Source organism: Phyllopteryx taeniolatus, chromosome 3 (assembly GCF_024500385.1).
Source record: "Phyllopteryx taeniolatus isolate TA_2022b chromosome 3, UOR_Ptae_1.2, whole genome shotgun sequence".
In the NCBI taxonomy this organism is placed as follows: Eukaryota; Metazoa; Chordata; class Actinopteri; order Syngnathiformes; family Syngnathidae; genus Phyllopteryx; species Phyllopteryx taeniolatus.
Window position 1 is genome coordinate 14,354,910 of NC_084504.1, and position 16,716 is coordinate 14,371,625.

At 42.9% G+C, this 16,716-nt stretch overlaps 1 protein-coding gene across 3 annotated transcripts in view; it reads right to left on the reverse strand.

The window, feature by feature from the left end:
* The window catches only part of kank1a (KN motif and ankyrin repeat domains 1a), a 50,135-nt gene that overhangs the window by 30,498 nt on the left and 2,921 nt on the right, over positions 1–16,716 (reverse strand). The window contains exon 1 of one of the 3 annotated variants that reach the window (XM_061767103.1): positions 6,862–6,961. The exons of the other annotated variants lie outside the window; for them this stretch is intronic. The gene's annotated coding sequence lies outside the window, so the exon portion shown is untranslated. Of the gene's footprint in view, positions 1–6,861; positions 6,962–16,716 lie in introns of those variants that run through there. 3 annotated transcript variants of the gene reach the window in all.

Sequence of the window (16,716 nt, forward strand, 5' to 3'; positions counted from 1 at the left end):
TACAACAAGGCGGAAGGGGTCAGGCGACCTGCGGACAGCGTTGCCTTGGGGATCAGACCCTTCACTCGCTTGGTGGAAACTGAAACCTGAGAAGGTGCACGCTCTGCTTCATTAGCGTCACAGGGACGAGGAACTAAGGCTACGTTCACACTGCAGGGCATGATGCCCAATACAGATTGTTTGTTAAATCCAATCTTTTTATGTCGTCATTCACATTACAAAAACAAATGTGACTTCTACTCTGAAGGGAATGCCTCCGTGAAGAGACACACTTGCACAAAACAGGACATCACGTTGCACTTGCGCATAAACAAGCGGCGCCGTGTACAGTATTTACGGAAGTATGACCCCACGTCCTTATACGTTTATAGCAATTTCAAGGATTTTGTGCTTGAACTGACTGTCCCGCCGATATATTAATCAGTTTTAAAGCATCTTATTTTCACCACTGTTTACTGCTCCTTCGTCCGCCATTTCTTATCACAAATCTGTTTTATCGAACAACTGATGTTGGTCGCCTTTTGATGATGTATGGGTCGCATGAGCGCGACCTGAGCATCCATACTGCACTCGCATCGGCTACATATCTGATTTATATCCACATACAAAAGAGTCCATCAGATTTTTAAAAAGTAAATAAAAAAACAAAAATCGGTATGGTACTGTTCAAATTGACATGGGACACGTCATATTGAGCAAAACTTTATACAAATAAAAAAATAATAATTGACCTGCAGTGTGAAGATAGCCTAAATGCGAAATTTGTCCAATGACAATGCTGTGCCTGTATATGACATTTAATGGTCTGTGCACCTCTTGTGGACCATATTCTATATCTCTAATCTGCCATATTTACATCACATTTTATGGTCAGTCTACATTGACTGTACCTTATTTAAACCATATTTAAAAATGATCCATATTTCCCTCGATGTGGTGAAGTTGACCCATCTCTCCCCTTTGCAGAGAAACACCCCCAAAGCATAATACTTCCACCTCCATGCTTGACGGTGGGGATGGTGATCTTGGGGTCATAGTCTGAATTCCTCTTCCTCCAAACACGGCGAGTGAAATTGATTCCAAACAGCTCGATTTTGACCACATCACCTTCTGCCAAACATTCTCTGAATCATTCAGGTGTCCATTGGCAAACTTCAGATGGGCCTGTATATGTGCCTTCTTGAGCAGGGGGACCTACAGATGCAGAAGAATCTTAAGCCACTACGGCGCAGGTGTCAAACTGGTGGCCCGGGGGCCAGATCCGGCCCGGCACATCATTTTATGTGGCCTGCGAAAGCAAATCAAAATTGGATAAAACTTCTGATGGCCTTGTAGGCTGGGCTGAAGCTTAACCTTTCGCATGATCATTTATACCACTCAAGGTGAAAACATGCGAGGAGCCCCAGACTGAGGGAGATTGACAGTCACTTTATGTTTCTTCCATTTGCTATTTATGTTTCCTCCATTTTCTAATTTTTGTAACAATAGTTGTCTCCTTCTCGCCAAGCCTCTTCCCAATGGTCTTGTAGCCTATTCCAGTCTTGTGCAGGTCTACAATCTTGTCCCTGATGTCCTTAGAAAGTTCTTTGGTCTTGCCCATGATGGAGAGGTTGGTGTTTGACAATCAAAACTGCTGAAAGGATTGTCGGTACCCTCCTACCCACCATTGAGGACTTGAACGTTTCCAGAACTAAGACAAGAGCGTGCAAAATCCTCTCGGACCCTGCGCATCCCGGTCACTAGCTCTTCCAGCTCCTTCCCTCAGGTAGGCGCTACCGATTAATGCAAACTAGAACTAGCAGACATTCCAACAGCTTCTTCCCTCTTGTGATCAACTTCTTAAACACCTAACCTACAATTCCATTACAACATGCTGGCAATTTTTTGACTTGAGTTCGTTGTCACATTTCTGTGGGGCCAATCATACATTACTCGTGCACTCACTGTAGTTGTCTCACCATGCTGCACTATTTGCATATACTGGCCACTCATGCCAGAGTAGCATCTGCTCCATTTGCACACTGATTGAGGAGTATCTGCAACATTTGCACAACCAACATTGTCCAAGATTAAGCACTACTCTTCACTTTAAACCGCATACACTCCTTGAAGTCTCGGCGCCCTTTGCACAATGGTCATTGCACCGGACTTTTGCAATATTAGTCATTCGAACTGCTGTAAGTGCTAGAGGACTCTGCATCTTTTTGCACAATTAAAAAAAATTAATAATGTACCGGCATTACCAGATAACTTGCAACCCTTTACTACTCAGTGACTATTTTTTTTGTCAATGTCTATATGTCTCCAAAGTGTTCTCTGTCAATTGTCTGTCTGTTGTCGTACTAGAGCGGCTCCAACTACCGGAGACAAATTCCTTGTGTGTTTTTGGACATACTTGGCAAATAAAGATGATTCTGATTCTGATTGATTCTGTGGACAGGTGTCTTTATACAGGTAACAAGTTGAGATACTATAGGTGTCTTTGATACAGCTAACGAGTTTAGATTAGGAGTACTTTCTTAAAGTGAGAGGACTTGTCAGTGGGAGCCAGAATTCTTTATTGTTGGTAGAGGACGAGATACCTATTTCACTCAATGAAATGCAAATAATGTGATTTTCTTTAAGATATTCTGTCTCTCACTGTTAACATGAACCTACCATTAAAATTATAGATGTCTCATGTCTTTGTCAGTGGGTGAACTTACAAAATCAGTGAGGGATCAAATTATTTCCTCCACTGTAAATAATAATACATTAACAACAATATCGTAATGAATAATAATGCTGTGAACATATACCTTCAATTTTAAAAAGATATAATTTATTTTCCTAAGAGTCAACATGTACCGAACCAAAAACCATGACCACAAAACAGAGATACGAACCGACCCATGGGTTTTATGAAATGTTCCACCACTAACATTTAGAGCACATTTCACACAAAGAAACTCACTGCAGCAGTAAGAGAACTTATTGACTCAACTGGGGTATGGTTTCACTGCACTGCCATCATTTTAAATTCCCATTCAGTGGTATTTCCGCCACGTAATGGAAAAAAGCGCAAAGCCTCATATTAAAAGTTGCCATGTGGGCCTTCACCAGCAGCAGATAAGATCAATGGTGTCACCGGGGGAGCTAATCTGCACTGTAAACAAAGTGCTGCCAACCGCGAGAGGAAATCATTTACTGCTGCAGTTAAACACCCTCCCCTCCAACCCACCAACCACCCTTTACGGGAATAAACATTTTGCCACTGCCAAATGATTTTACGGAGTGACTTCCGATGTGAGGAGTGGAAAAATATGAAAATCTTTTAATTAGAACACGTTCATTAGGGGGTAACCACCAATGTTGTGTGGTCAAACCTCAGTGCCAGGTGCAAATGGTTGCCAACGTATTCCTGGGGTGTGTTGGTGGTCTTCTGCTATATAATTTTGGATGAAATGCTTCATGGTTTACCGATAAACCCTGATAAAGGTAGTTGATGGTTGGCTTTCCCCATGTGGTACGCAGTAGCAAACAAACAGAATAAGAATAAGACAGACTGTAAAAGACGAGGAAGCGCAAGATGGCGAAAAAGATGTCAGATGCACACGGTGATACGGAAGGCAGCCCAGTGATGGTGATTTTATACTTATTTATTTTCCATTGTATTTTGTTGTCAATGACCATGCTTGTAATTCAAAACTCTTATCTCAAATCATCTTTCCCCAATGAAATGAATACAAATCCCATTAATCTCTTCCAGACCCACATTCTGGTGTGTGCACCTTGACCACCAGGGTCCAGTACAATACATACATACTGTATGGATATAACAGTCAGGACCCGTCCCCCCACCCGATAGCGGAGGGAGGCTACACTCTCATCCACCAGGTCGAACACCAACGTACAGGCGCTGGGGCAATAAGTATGCCCACACCTGCTCGGCCCCTATGCACCAAACTGCAGTTCAGAGTACCCACCCTTTTTGGAGTCTTTAGAGGGAGAGCGCTCCCGCTGGGGACTCCATCGTTCTGCTGGAGGACTTCAATGCTCATGTGGGCAATGACAGTGAGACCTGGAAGGGCGTGATAGGGAGGAACTGTGGGACTCCTGAGGCGGCTGATGTGACAGTGAGACCTGGAAGGGCGTGATTGGGAGGAACTGTGGGACTCCTGAGGCGGCTGATGTGACAGTGAGACCTGGAAGGGGATGATTGGGAGGAACTGTGGGACTCCTGAGGCGGCTGACGTGTACTGGCTGGCCAAGCGGAATGCTTTGGTGCTTGCTGAGGCAAAAACCCAGGCGTGGGCGGAGTTCGGTGCGGCCATGGAGAACGACTTCCGGACGGCTTCGAGGAAATTCTGGTCCACCATCCAGCGTCTCAGGAGGAGGAAGCAGTGCACCATCAACACTGTGTATAGTGGGGATGGGGTGGTGCTGACCTCGACTCTGGACATTGCGAATCGGTGGGGAGAATACTTCGAAGACCTCCTCAATTCCACCGACACGCCTTCCCATGAGGAAGCAGAGTCTGGGGTATCTGAGGCAGGCTCTCCTATCTCTGGGGTTGAGGTCACAGAGGTGGTTAAAAGGCTCCTCGGGGGCAAGGCCCCGGGGGTGGATGAGATTCGCCCGGAGTTCCTCAAGGCTCTGGATGTTGTAGGGCTGTCCTGGTTGACACGCCTCTGCAACATCGCGTGGACTTCGGGGAAAGTGCCCCTGGATTGGTAGACTGGGGTGGTGGTCCCCCTTTTTAAGAATGTGGACCGGAGGGTGTGTTCCAACTACAGGGGGATCACAATCCTCATCCTCCCTGGTAAGGTCTATTCAGGGGCGCTGGCGAGGAGGGTCCGTCGGGAAGTTGAATCTCAGATTCAGGAGGAGCAGTGTGGTTTTCGTCCTGGCCGTGGAACAGTGGACCAGCTTTTCACCCTCGGCAGGTGCTTTGGGAGTATGGTGTCCGAACCACCTGATACGGGCAGTTCGGTCCCTGTACGACCGGTGTCAGAGTTTGGTACGCATTGCCGGCAGTAAGTCGGACTCGTTTCCAGTGAGGGTTGGACTCCGCGCCAAGGCTGCCCTTTGTCACCGATTCTGTTCATAACGTTTATGGACAGAATTTCTAGGCGGAGCCAAGGCATAGAGGGGGTCCGGTTTGGTGGCCTCAGTATTGCATCTCTGCTTTTTGCAGATGATGCGGTTCTGTTGGCTTCATCAGGCCGTGATCTCCAACTCTCACTGGAGTGGTTCACAGCAGAGTGTGAAGCGGCTGGGATGAGAATCAGCACCTCTAAATCTGAGACCATGGTACTCAGTCGGAAAAGGGTGGAGTGCCCTCTCCAGGTCGGGGATGAGATCCTTCCCCAAGTGGAGGAGTTCAAATATCTTAGAGTCTTGTTCACGAGTGAAGGAAGAATGGAACGGGAGATCGACAGACGGATCGGTGCAGCGTCTGCAGTGATGCGGATTTTGTATCGATCCGTTGTGGTAAAGAAGGAGCTAAGCCGAAAGACGAAGCTCTCGATTTACCGGTCGATCTACGTTCCTACCCTCACCTATGGTCACGAGCTGTGGGTCGTGACCGAAAGAACAAGATCCCGGATACAAGCGGCCGAATTGAGCTTCCTCCGCAGGGTGCCCGGGATCTCCTTTAGAGATAGTGTGAGAAGCTCTGTCATCCGGGAGGATCTCAGAGTAGATCCGCTGCTCCTCCGCATCGAGAGGAGCCAGATGAGGTGGCTGAGGCATCTGATTCGGATGCCTCCCGGACGCCTCCCTGGTGAGGTGTTCCGGGCACGTCCCACTGGGAGGAGACCCCGGGGACGACCCAGGACACGCTGGAGAGACTATGTCTCTCAGCTTGCCTGGGAACACCTCGGGATCCCCTCGGAAGAGCTAGAGGAAGTGGTTGGGGAGAGGCAAGTCTGGGGTTCCCTGCTGAGGCTGCTGCCCCCGCGACCCGACCTCGGATAAGCGTAAGACAATGGATGGATGGATATACAAGAATATCCGTACAACTGCAATGTAAACTGCAATAATATTTTAAGTTTTTAGCAGAGGATAAAGAATATATGCCTGTGAGTATTTTTATGTTGTCTGTGTACATGGGTTGCTACTGTTTGTCTTCAAATATCCATTGCATAAAAGGTTATAACACGGTGACATAGATGCTATTCATTATCCCATCTCTGGTGTTTTGTATTGTGTGTTAGCATGAAGCTAACAAACCTTCCTCACACCAAGTGATGTGGGTGTTTTAAATACACACCAATATTTCTTTTTGTTTTGTGTTTTTGTTAGTTCACTTTGTGTAAAGCATCTTTTTGAAGTTGCACCAATTTTATTGCCCCAGGTTGGCTCAGGTCACGTTCACGCCTCACCTTTTTTATACAGGACAATTTTTATACATTATGGTATATGTATAAATAATGTAATATAATATGCAGCATTTTACCATCGAAGAGGTTCACAAGCGGTGCTCTAACAGTAGTTGACACAAGGTGACAGGTCCATTTGACTCTGCTAACATTCACACCTTCATGGAACAAAGCAGGGGAAGCCGACAAAGTGTCATTTGGTACTTTGGACTAAATAACATGGAAGCGACTCAAGTTTAAGAGCACATTTGCACTACAATAATTATATTTTCTTTTAGTTTACAGATTGACAGGTATGGACGAGCCCCTGCAACGCTGCGAATCATTACAGCCCCCCTTTATAAAAAAAAAAAAAATACCTTCTGAAAATCATTAACAGAAAGAAAAACAATGACCAAATCTCAAAGAAGTTTGCAATTGTCTTTTCCAATGATTAAATTCAATGCAACACTGAGTTTATGAAAATGAATTACTACACTAAAACATGATTTCTACTCACCTCAATCAGGTCAAAAAAGTGCTCAAGTTACTTTAGTACATGCTTTTCCTTCCCATCTTGCACTACATGCGCAAGAGAAAACATCCCAGGGATTAACAAGGAGACGTCACCCGGCGCTGTCTCACACTGTCCGAGCGAGGACCAATCACAACACAGCAACACGCGCACGCACTTGTGCACACACACACGCATGCACACACACACACACTCACACACACACACACACACACGCACACACACACAAAGAGTAACCTGACAATAGCAGCCTGTGCCGGGCACTGAAACACGAGCAGCCTGGTGTTACTGGCCAGTCGGGGGCTTTGGAGGTTCGCTCAGCCGTAAAACTGTGGCATCCCAGGGAAAAAAGACAATTTAGACGGCGATGTAGTCCCGCCCTGTGGTGGACGAGAGGGTTTTGGATGGGGCGGGAAAGCATACCAAGGCTAAAACTATTGCCAAGTAGGTTTGAATGTCTACAAGTTAAAAATTAGGATGTGCTGGGCGATACTGTTCCACCTGGAGGTGGTGGTAATGAGCATTACAAAATGCCCACCACACACATCTTATTTTTGTCAACGGTTCGATTTTTTAAAATACATTTTCTAATATTTTTGTCAGATAGTTGACTACTATATAATTTTGATATTTTTGTATAATTTTATAATATTTTAATATTATAATATGTAATATTAATATTCTAATATTTTTGTCTAGTATTTGGTATTTTTCATCGAATAGTTTTGCAATATTCTCTGTTTTTAAATCAATAGTTTTGTTGAATATTTTTGTTTTTTTACTTTGGTTAGGTCAAAATGTATTTTCTAATAAATTCATATTTTACCTAATATTTTGTTTTTTGTCTGTTATAATTCTAATTAGTTTTTAGTGTATTTCTGTTTTGTAATATTTAAATTTTTTACTGATATGTTTGTATTTTTCCTCAAATTTCTAATTTTACCTAATATTTTACACACACACGCGGACCTATGCACGCGCGCGCGCACACACACACACAGACGCACACAAACACACGCGCGCGTTCGTGTAGTTTGTCATCTAATTTTAGGTAGATTGCACCAGTGTACCCAATTCTTTTACTTATACAGGAAGTCCTCGATTTACGAACGAGTTCCGTTCCTACGCTGGCGACATAATACGATTTTCCGCGTAAGTCGGATTTCACCGTTAAAGTCGAAATTTACGGCAAAATACTTCTGTTACGGGTATTGTCCTACGTGATTGTGACAGCAAGCGCAGTGTGTGTGGCCGTGTGCGTCGATGTGCGAGTGAGACGGGATTGCGAAGGAGGAAGGAGTGTGCGCCGGGGCCAGTTTGTACAGTGGCAAGTGTAGTGACGGCAACTGTGGAAGAGTAGCGATTAGCGGAGGAACCGTTGACGTTGAATGTGCAGAAGAGCTAATAAAGCCAAGCAGCAAATCGGTGCTTCCTGCCTTTGTTGTTGCCACCACCCCAGAGTTAACCCCTGCGTCTCTCGACCACGGTCAGGTGACCTTAGCAGGAAAGGTGAACACTTCGTATAAAGAAACTAAAATACATTAAAATAAAAAAATAAGATGCTGTACTTACCATTACTGCTTAGAGTGTGAAAAAAGGAGGGCGAAAAAGGCAAAGATACTCCCTCCGCACAAACACAGACAAGCACTAGATAAGCTGAAATGGCGGACGAGGCACGGCCGTCGTAAAGTCGAAACGTCGTAGGTCGAGTGCGTCGTAACTCGAGGAGTTTCTGTACTTTTTACTTGATGTCAGGCATTGAGGATGATTAAAATGACCAACTCCAAACACTTTGAAATCTATCCATCCATCCATTTTCTGTACCGCTTATCCTCATTAGGGTTGCGGGCGTGGTGGAGCCTATCCCAGCTATCTTCGGGCGAGAGGCGGGGTACACCCTCAATTGGTCGCCAGCCAATCGTAGGGCACATATAAACAAACAACCATTCGCACTCACACCTACGGGCAATTTAAAGTCTTCAATCAACCTACCACGCATATTTTTGGGATGTGGGAGAAAACTGGAGTACCCGGAGAAAACCCACGCAGGCACGGGGAGAACATGCAAACTCCACACAGGCAGGGCCGTAATTTGAAACCCTGGTCCTCAGAAATGCAAGGCAGATTTGCTAACCAGTCGCCCACCGTGCCGCCCTTTGCAATCTATATCATGAAAATATATATATATATATATGTGTGTGTGTGTGTGTGTGCGTGTGCGTGCGTGTGGTGCGCAGGCCACAAAATAAGTAGTTACATTTTGACATAAGTCCGTATAAAAACCTCTGTTTAACAGGATTTTATGTTTTCCATTTTTGTCCATTACAGTCCACTTGCATCGGGGCCCAAGTAAGGCTGCGACCCACCAAATCCTGCAGATTTGTAATGTGAATTACTGCCACCTAAAGGACTGTAGACAGGCTTGCCGCCACGGCAGTCTATAGGAGGTCTTCGCTCTACTTATGGTAGTCAACAAGGCTGGCTGCTACCTTCTGTGACGTTATGGTTAGAAAAAAATTTCAAATGAATAACATCACTGTCTAAATTCAGGAAGAATCCTTGAGGAATGTCTCCACTTGACGGGCAATGTCTGTACAGGCCTGCATAGCTGAGGGCTTTTTCAAAATATCAACGGAAGCCTCTGCCTGCCTTAAGAAAAAAACCTAAAACAAAACAGGCGGGAGCGCTTCCTCCTCCTCATACGCAAATCAGCGCAAGTAGCCCTGAACACGATGAGATAAAGTTGTCTAATATGGGGGGGTGTCTCCAAAGGAGAAAATGAATCTACCACGATGCCCACTGATGATCCCCGACAAAGCACATAACAAGTGAGTGAAAAGAAAGGGATTAACATACCAGGAAACAAGACATCATTGTGAAACACATTTTAGGGTTTATCCGAGGGTTAATCCAACCACACGGGAGGGGGGGGGAGATAAAAAATAAAAAATTATTTTTTTTTTTCCTTCCCATGTAATTAAATCTACAAGCAACAGCGAATGGGCTCTCGCACCACCTTCTTCACGGCAAATCTTTTGAATGATCATCAAATTTAGATGGTGTGAAAGGAAAAGCTTGAAATTAGTCCATCTTTATACGATACCTGCTTCAGATTGGGACTCATTTGGGTGAATTCCCGAAGAGGAATTCATCAAAGTACAGTATGAGTCCAGCAGTCCCCCCTATAATGTCTGCTTCCAACTAATACTGGCTTCCTCTTCTAAATCAAGCATGGGTCCTTGAATGTTTTTCACATGTCTTATGATAGACATGTCCACCCAGTTTTGTGTTGATCAGTGATAGGTGCTACTGAGTGAGTTTTTGTTCTCAGTCTTTTATTTTTGTAAGTAAAATGTACAGATCTTAGGGGTCCCAAACGTGAGCCCCTCAAAACTCATTCAGTCGCCACCTTTGGAAAGTTGGAAAGAAAATCAGCCCTTAACACCAGCTTCACCTTTCAACACAAAATTGAGTTGACACTGTACTCATCTATCATAACAGGATGCATGAAACAGTCTCAAGAATCCATATCTGAAATTCAACAGGAAGTCAGCCATTTTGGTTTGAAGCAGCCATTTTGGGTGAATTCCAGAGAAACTCCAAAGGAATTCACTTAAATGAACGCCAATTTTAAGCATGTATCCTTGACAAGTGGACAATGCTAAATTGTGAAGCTTTTTTTTGCCTATGCCAGCAATCTTCAATTGATATTCAGAGGGGTTCGGTTGCAAAGGTTTTCTGAGGGCAAATGTTCGGACCGCAATGTTACGATATGCATAGCTAACATCAACGTAAATTTAGGGATGAATGAGTAGCCATCCATCCATCCTTTTTCTGTACAGCTTCTTCTCACTGAATCGCAAGTATGCTGGAGCCTTTCCCAGATAACTGTCAATCGCAGTGCACAAAAAAAAAAAATGCATTCACATCACACATCCACAACTACGGACAATTTTGTGTTTTCAATTAATCTACCATGCATGTTTTTGGACTGTGGGAGAAAATCAGAGTACCTGGAGAAAACCCACACAAGGATCACGAGAACATGCGAACTTCACACAGCACGGCTGGAGCCCGGATTTGAATGCACGAACAATGAACTGTGAGGCAGATGTGCCAACCAGTGGCACAACGTACCACAACGTGGCCAACCTGTCAATAACAATATCAAAATGGCACCTTCCCTTTTGTTGATTTGAGTGATGTAGGCTCTGCTGTTCTGGGCTCTCAGTTTGGCTATGTTAGGAGTAATGGCCACCGGCTTCAGTGGATGGTTGAAGGATTCGTGTTTTATTTGGAAGTGCTGCTTATAACGTTCCCGTTTTCTATATTGAAGCCACAGTCCCATAACATATGAGACAACACTTTTCCAGCTTATGGAAGATTAGAAAAGTAGTGGTCAGTCCGTTCATTTTTAAAATGTTCTTTTCTGAGTCAACTTTGCGAACTTTGAAACTAGCCATGCTGCCCGCATCTTCTCTGGCAAATCTCTTCTGCAAATCTCACCGGTAAACAAACGATTTTATAAGATCATTATGGTCACATCTAGGCCCATCACGATTATTTTCCCAAAACTATCACATTAAACAATATTTTAGTTTTTTTTATGCCTCTAAAATCATGAAGAATAAGGCCTGCCCTTATTTTTTATATTTTATTGCTTTTATATCAAAATGTTGTTGTTTTTATTATTATAATTTCCCTGCTTGTTTCTCCATTATATTGTTTTTCTTTACTCTGTAATATGGATACCCCTGTGTCTGAAATAAAGAATAAAGAGCTGCAAGACTAGCCTGGTTTATATGGAGCCTTCTATTCAGATTAAAAATGGTTTAGAAGCCCAAACTAAATGAAAATGCTCTATATACTGTAAACACGTTAATCGGAATTAACAGGCCAAATCCGAATGAAATGCCATTCGGTTTCACAGGGGTGGAATATTCCTTTTGGCAAACCAATCAGAAGTAAATTTTTGCCATGTATACCGTCACAGCCGGAAAAAGCTCTTTCTGCGCATGCTTCGTCTTGACGTAGATGTGCCGTGACTTCATCGTTTACGCACTGCGTAAATATGGTGGCTCCCAACGGAGCTTGTATTTGACAGAGAGCTTGTTTTTAACTGCTTAAGTTTTTTTAAACAAGCATGTTTTTAAATAAACAATACTAACTACTATGCTGAAAAGACGACGGACCTCCATCTTAATAAATGACGTGATGTTCACAATGAAGTGCGCATGTCACATGGCTATTCTATTAAATGTAGTGCACATCATATATACACCCGATTGGAATATATCACATCACATGTAAACAGTTGACCTGAGATCTTCAATTTGAATGATTTCCGTCGGAATGACAAAAAAGTCTCCATGGAAACCCGGCTAGTGTGTGGTTGTTCCACTGAAAAAAAAGTCCTTCACCTGTCAATCAAATATATGTTGATGTTCGCGGTTGTCAACTACTGGCTGATTAACGTGAGGTTATGTTTAATAAACGGTTAACGTTCCCGTGTTTGTGTTAATTGGGGACTAACACACACAACAACTCTGATCGAAGCACTGATGTTTTAAACAACATTGCCACGGTGGAGCGAGCTGTTTAGCTTAACTCGCAGGCTAAAAGACAGTTAACTTTCCCTTAAGAGTCTCTGTTGTGTGAATCTACACGCTGCACATGGAGCAAGACTGGGGAGTATTGGACGGAGCCAACACCGGCAAGAGTGTACCGGTCCGCTGGTATTCCATGATCCTGCTAGCAGCTAATGACACAGCTGTCCAACAGCTCACTGTGTGATCTGCACGTCTGCTCACCGCAACAATGACCGTTTATCGAGTCCGGAAAAACTTGTGTCCATTTTATTTATCGAACAATAAGTCAATATAGTAATTATCATGACAGACAGAGTCAAATCACTACAATGAGCCAATCAAACCGTTTATTTAAAGTCACTCTTTTTACTTTAGTCTGTAACAGTGGCCTGTGGGAGAGAAAGAAAATGCTGCGTAACGGCACGCAAGATCTTTATTTAACGGCAATTGACCTTGGTGACTCGGTCCGAACCTGGACCGTAGTCCGCGTCTCCGATGTCCGGCCTACGCCACCTAATGTGGTCGGAGCTTGGCATCAAAGTCTGACGATAATTTCTCTGAGTCGCCATGAACAAGGTGGTGCAACGGCCTGTTCATTGCTACTCATAGCTTTAATAGATTACGTTTATAATTGGTAGCCCGTCCTCAACACCTTGAAGTAGGTTAGGGTTAGCACTAGCGTCAGTGCTAAGTTTACTGCTCAAAACGTTTAGAGTAGTTTCTGTCAGATGTTATATGTTAGCATCATGCTACGGCAAGTGTAACAAAAAAAAAATGGAAACTACTGTAGAAATTGTCCTCAACATGACTGGCATACAGGAAAAAGCCCATGTCCTACTGAAATTGTACTAGCACTAGAATGTAGCATGATAAGGCTGAAAATGAGAGAAAATATCCACGGCCAATCCGTGTGATTCCGCTGAGCCGCAAAATCCACAAATCACAAGTCTAAACGGATTTGTAGCGGTTCTGCCAGCCCTTTGATGAGCGCAACAGTGAACTTTCTAAGAAAAGTACAAGCGAGGTGGTGCTTGCTTGCCAGCCGACTGCTTCAGGCATCAGAAATATCACATGTATGACATTTAAACAAGTGCTCCATTTAAGCATATTTTCCATGGTCACACCTTCAGGGCTTCATGTATGATGATAATCTAATCTCACATTAACATAGGTAAAGGGTGGTTTTCTACTCTGCTGTAAATTATGACCCCATTTATTACAGAGTTCCCGATAGAGCTGTGTGATGAGAACAATCCATCCATCCATCCATTTTCCATACCGCTTAACCTCACTAGTAGGGTCCCGGGTGTGCCAGAGCCTATCCCAGCTATCTTTTGAGCGAAGGGCGGGGTACTCCCTGAACTGGTCAGCAACCAATCGCAGGGCACATATAAACAAACAACCATTCGCACCCACATTCACACATACGGGCAATTACATAACATATCGAGTAGTTCAGTACTATTCACTAATACATGTAGCATTAATTGCACTTTCCTATAAAGAGATTTAAACCGTTTTAAATGTACCTAATGTGAACCGAACAGTCACCTTAACACTAAGGTAAGTACCAAACTGTGATATTTGGCGTATCACTAACACCCCTATTGATGTTAGACTTCATAAAAATCAACGTTGATTTTTGGCATACCATTACATCCCTATTATCTTTGCCCTTTCCTAAAAAGAAAAGATTTACGCTGTTTTAACTGTGCTGAATGTGACCTTAAGACTACGCTACATACCCCAAAAATCTTTTGTCATACCGTTAACCCTCGTCACCCCTATTGATCTTGCACTTTCCTAAAAAGAAAAGATTTAACCCATTTTAACTGTACCAAATATGAACCGAACTCTGACCTTAAAACAAAGGTATGAGTTTTGGCATACCATGACAACCGTTCCAAACTATCATGTTGAGCTGCACTTAACTGCGCTGCTTGGTGGATGTGTTTTCGCTAATTACAGGCCAGTCATGGAGGTCCTTATCCCACAACTCTCTCCTGCCTCAAACCTTCTAGAACGGGCCGTCCAGAAAAAAAAAACATTCCTGGGCTGAATAAATGTAGATTCGCCGCTTCTACTGAACTCTGAGACCACGCAGCTTTTATTTTTAGCATTCAAAGTATGCCCACATCTGCAGCCTAAAGTAAAATTACAAGTGAGTCCCGCCAAGAAATGAAAACAGCTGCAGCGATGGAAGACAAATTTTGACATGCAGCACACTTGGAGAGCTTGCTAGAGTGGAAGTAATTTTCCAAGGCTCATCATGTGGACAGAGGGGTCGTGTCACTACGGTGATAATTGAGGGACCTTTGCCATGAGTACACAGCGGCTGATGTGGACCCCAAGGGGCCCGCCGCTGAGCCGAATGTACCAAGCGACACGAGGCCGACCCTGCTTATACCATGTATGCACAGCTTTAGCGCTAAGCTCGCTTTGCGACGTGTCAGGGAAGTAAACAACAACACTACAGTATCACTTCCTAAAAGCTAAGGCCATGTCGACAGGAACAAAATCAATTCATAGTCATTAAAAATTCGGTCAATTGTGTGTGATTGATTGCATCTTAAAGAAATAGAAGCAAAATGGAGTAGTCGTTGATTTTGTGTCTAAACTAAACAACAGACAGCCATAATTCTGCTCAATAAGACTCTGGACAAGAGTTCAAAACATTCTGGGAGTTTCCTTAATATTTTGAAAATAACTAATCAATTAATTTTCCAAAAACATTCAAAGCATATTTTGTCAAAATGCTAACTTTTCCAATAAGCTATCACTTCCCCGTCGACAGGTTCATCGCTACAGAGATTTGACCCCGGCTTTGGGTTTAAAGACACACATTTTAAAATGAAATCTAAGGTTACTTGTTCCAATGAAAACACATTTAAAAATGGATCCAGATATTTTGGAATCCAGAGTGGAAAGAAAACTTTTTAAAATTAATTTTCCTCATTGATCAAGGAAAGTCAGTCAAATACCAAAACCAAAATTTTCTAATAACTTTAGCAGGTTGTTTGCACTTCTGATTACCCAATAAGGCTACGTTTACACTGCAGGGCATGATGCCAAATTAAGAGATTTTTTTGTTAAAGTCCATTTTTTTATATATCATCATTCACATTACCAAAACAAATGTGACTTCTACTGTGGCTGGAATGAGTCTGTGACGTCACACGAATGCGCACAAAACCGGACATAACATTGCGCATGCGCACAAACACGAGGCACCAAGTAAGTAATTATGGCCCCGAGCGTACTGTAAACGTAATGACGCACTTGTGGCAATTTCAACGATTTCGTGCAACTGGAGCCAACATTTTCTTATATTTATCAGTTATATGCAATATATAACAACAATATTTTCTCCACTGACCCTTTTCTCCTCTTTTTCTACCGTTGTTTTTGTCGCGAGTCTGTTTTGTCGAACAATTGTGACGTTTGTCACCTTTTGATGAGGTTTCAGATGAGTGTGACCCGAGCGTCCGGACTGCACTCCCTTTGGATACATACCCGATTTATATCCACATACCAAAGAGGACTGGGTCAGGTATGAAAATAAATACATAAAAACAATAAAATAAAATGTTAATTGCACTGTTGACATTGACATGAAAAAAAATCATATCAAATAGGGAGAGAGGAAAAAAATGGAATTAACCTGCAGTGTGAACATAGCCTTAGACTATCTTATGTACAAATTAAAGGCAAAATATTTTTCCAAAAAGCCACGATGTATGGCTGAAGATATAACACATTTTTAAATAATTTCCTCCCACAAATGCTCATGGAAATTTAGTTAAATGCCCAATAGAAACTCTTAAAGCAATACCAAATAAACAAGAATCTGTTAATAAACTTCCATGAATGGATGGATTATGAAATTAAATCAACTGAATCATCGAAAGAATAATCTCAGGGTCCAAAATATCCAATATCACGTCCGCCAAATGAGGTCTTTAGCGATGTATTCCTCAATTTTCATCGCTACAATATGCGATGTATGTTTTGAACCGTTTATTTCCCGTACCTCGATCTCCTCTGCTTCTTCTTTGTCCCACTTCTTTTTGTTATATCACGTAAATACCAATTTGTATTCAAAAAAACAAAGCTTGTTATAAAGATTGTTTCATTAATTATCCTACAAAAGAGGAATTTCCAACACAAAAGATGACGCCATCAGTGTCCGTGCAGTCTTGAAGATTGCCAGCTGATCAGCCTCTATGTGTTATATCTATTTTCTTACTTAAGG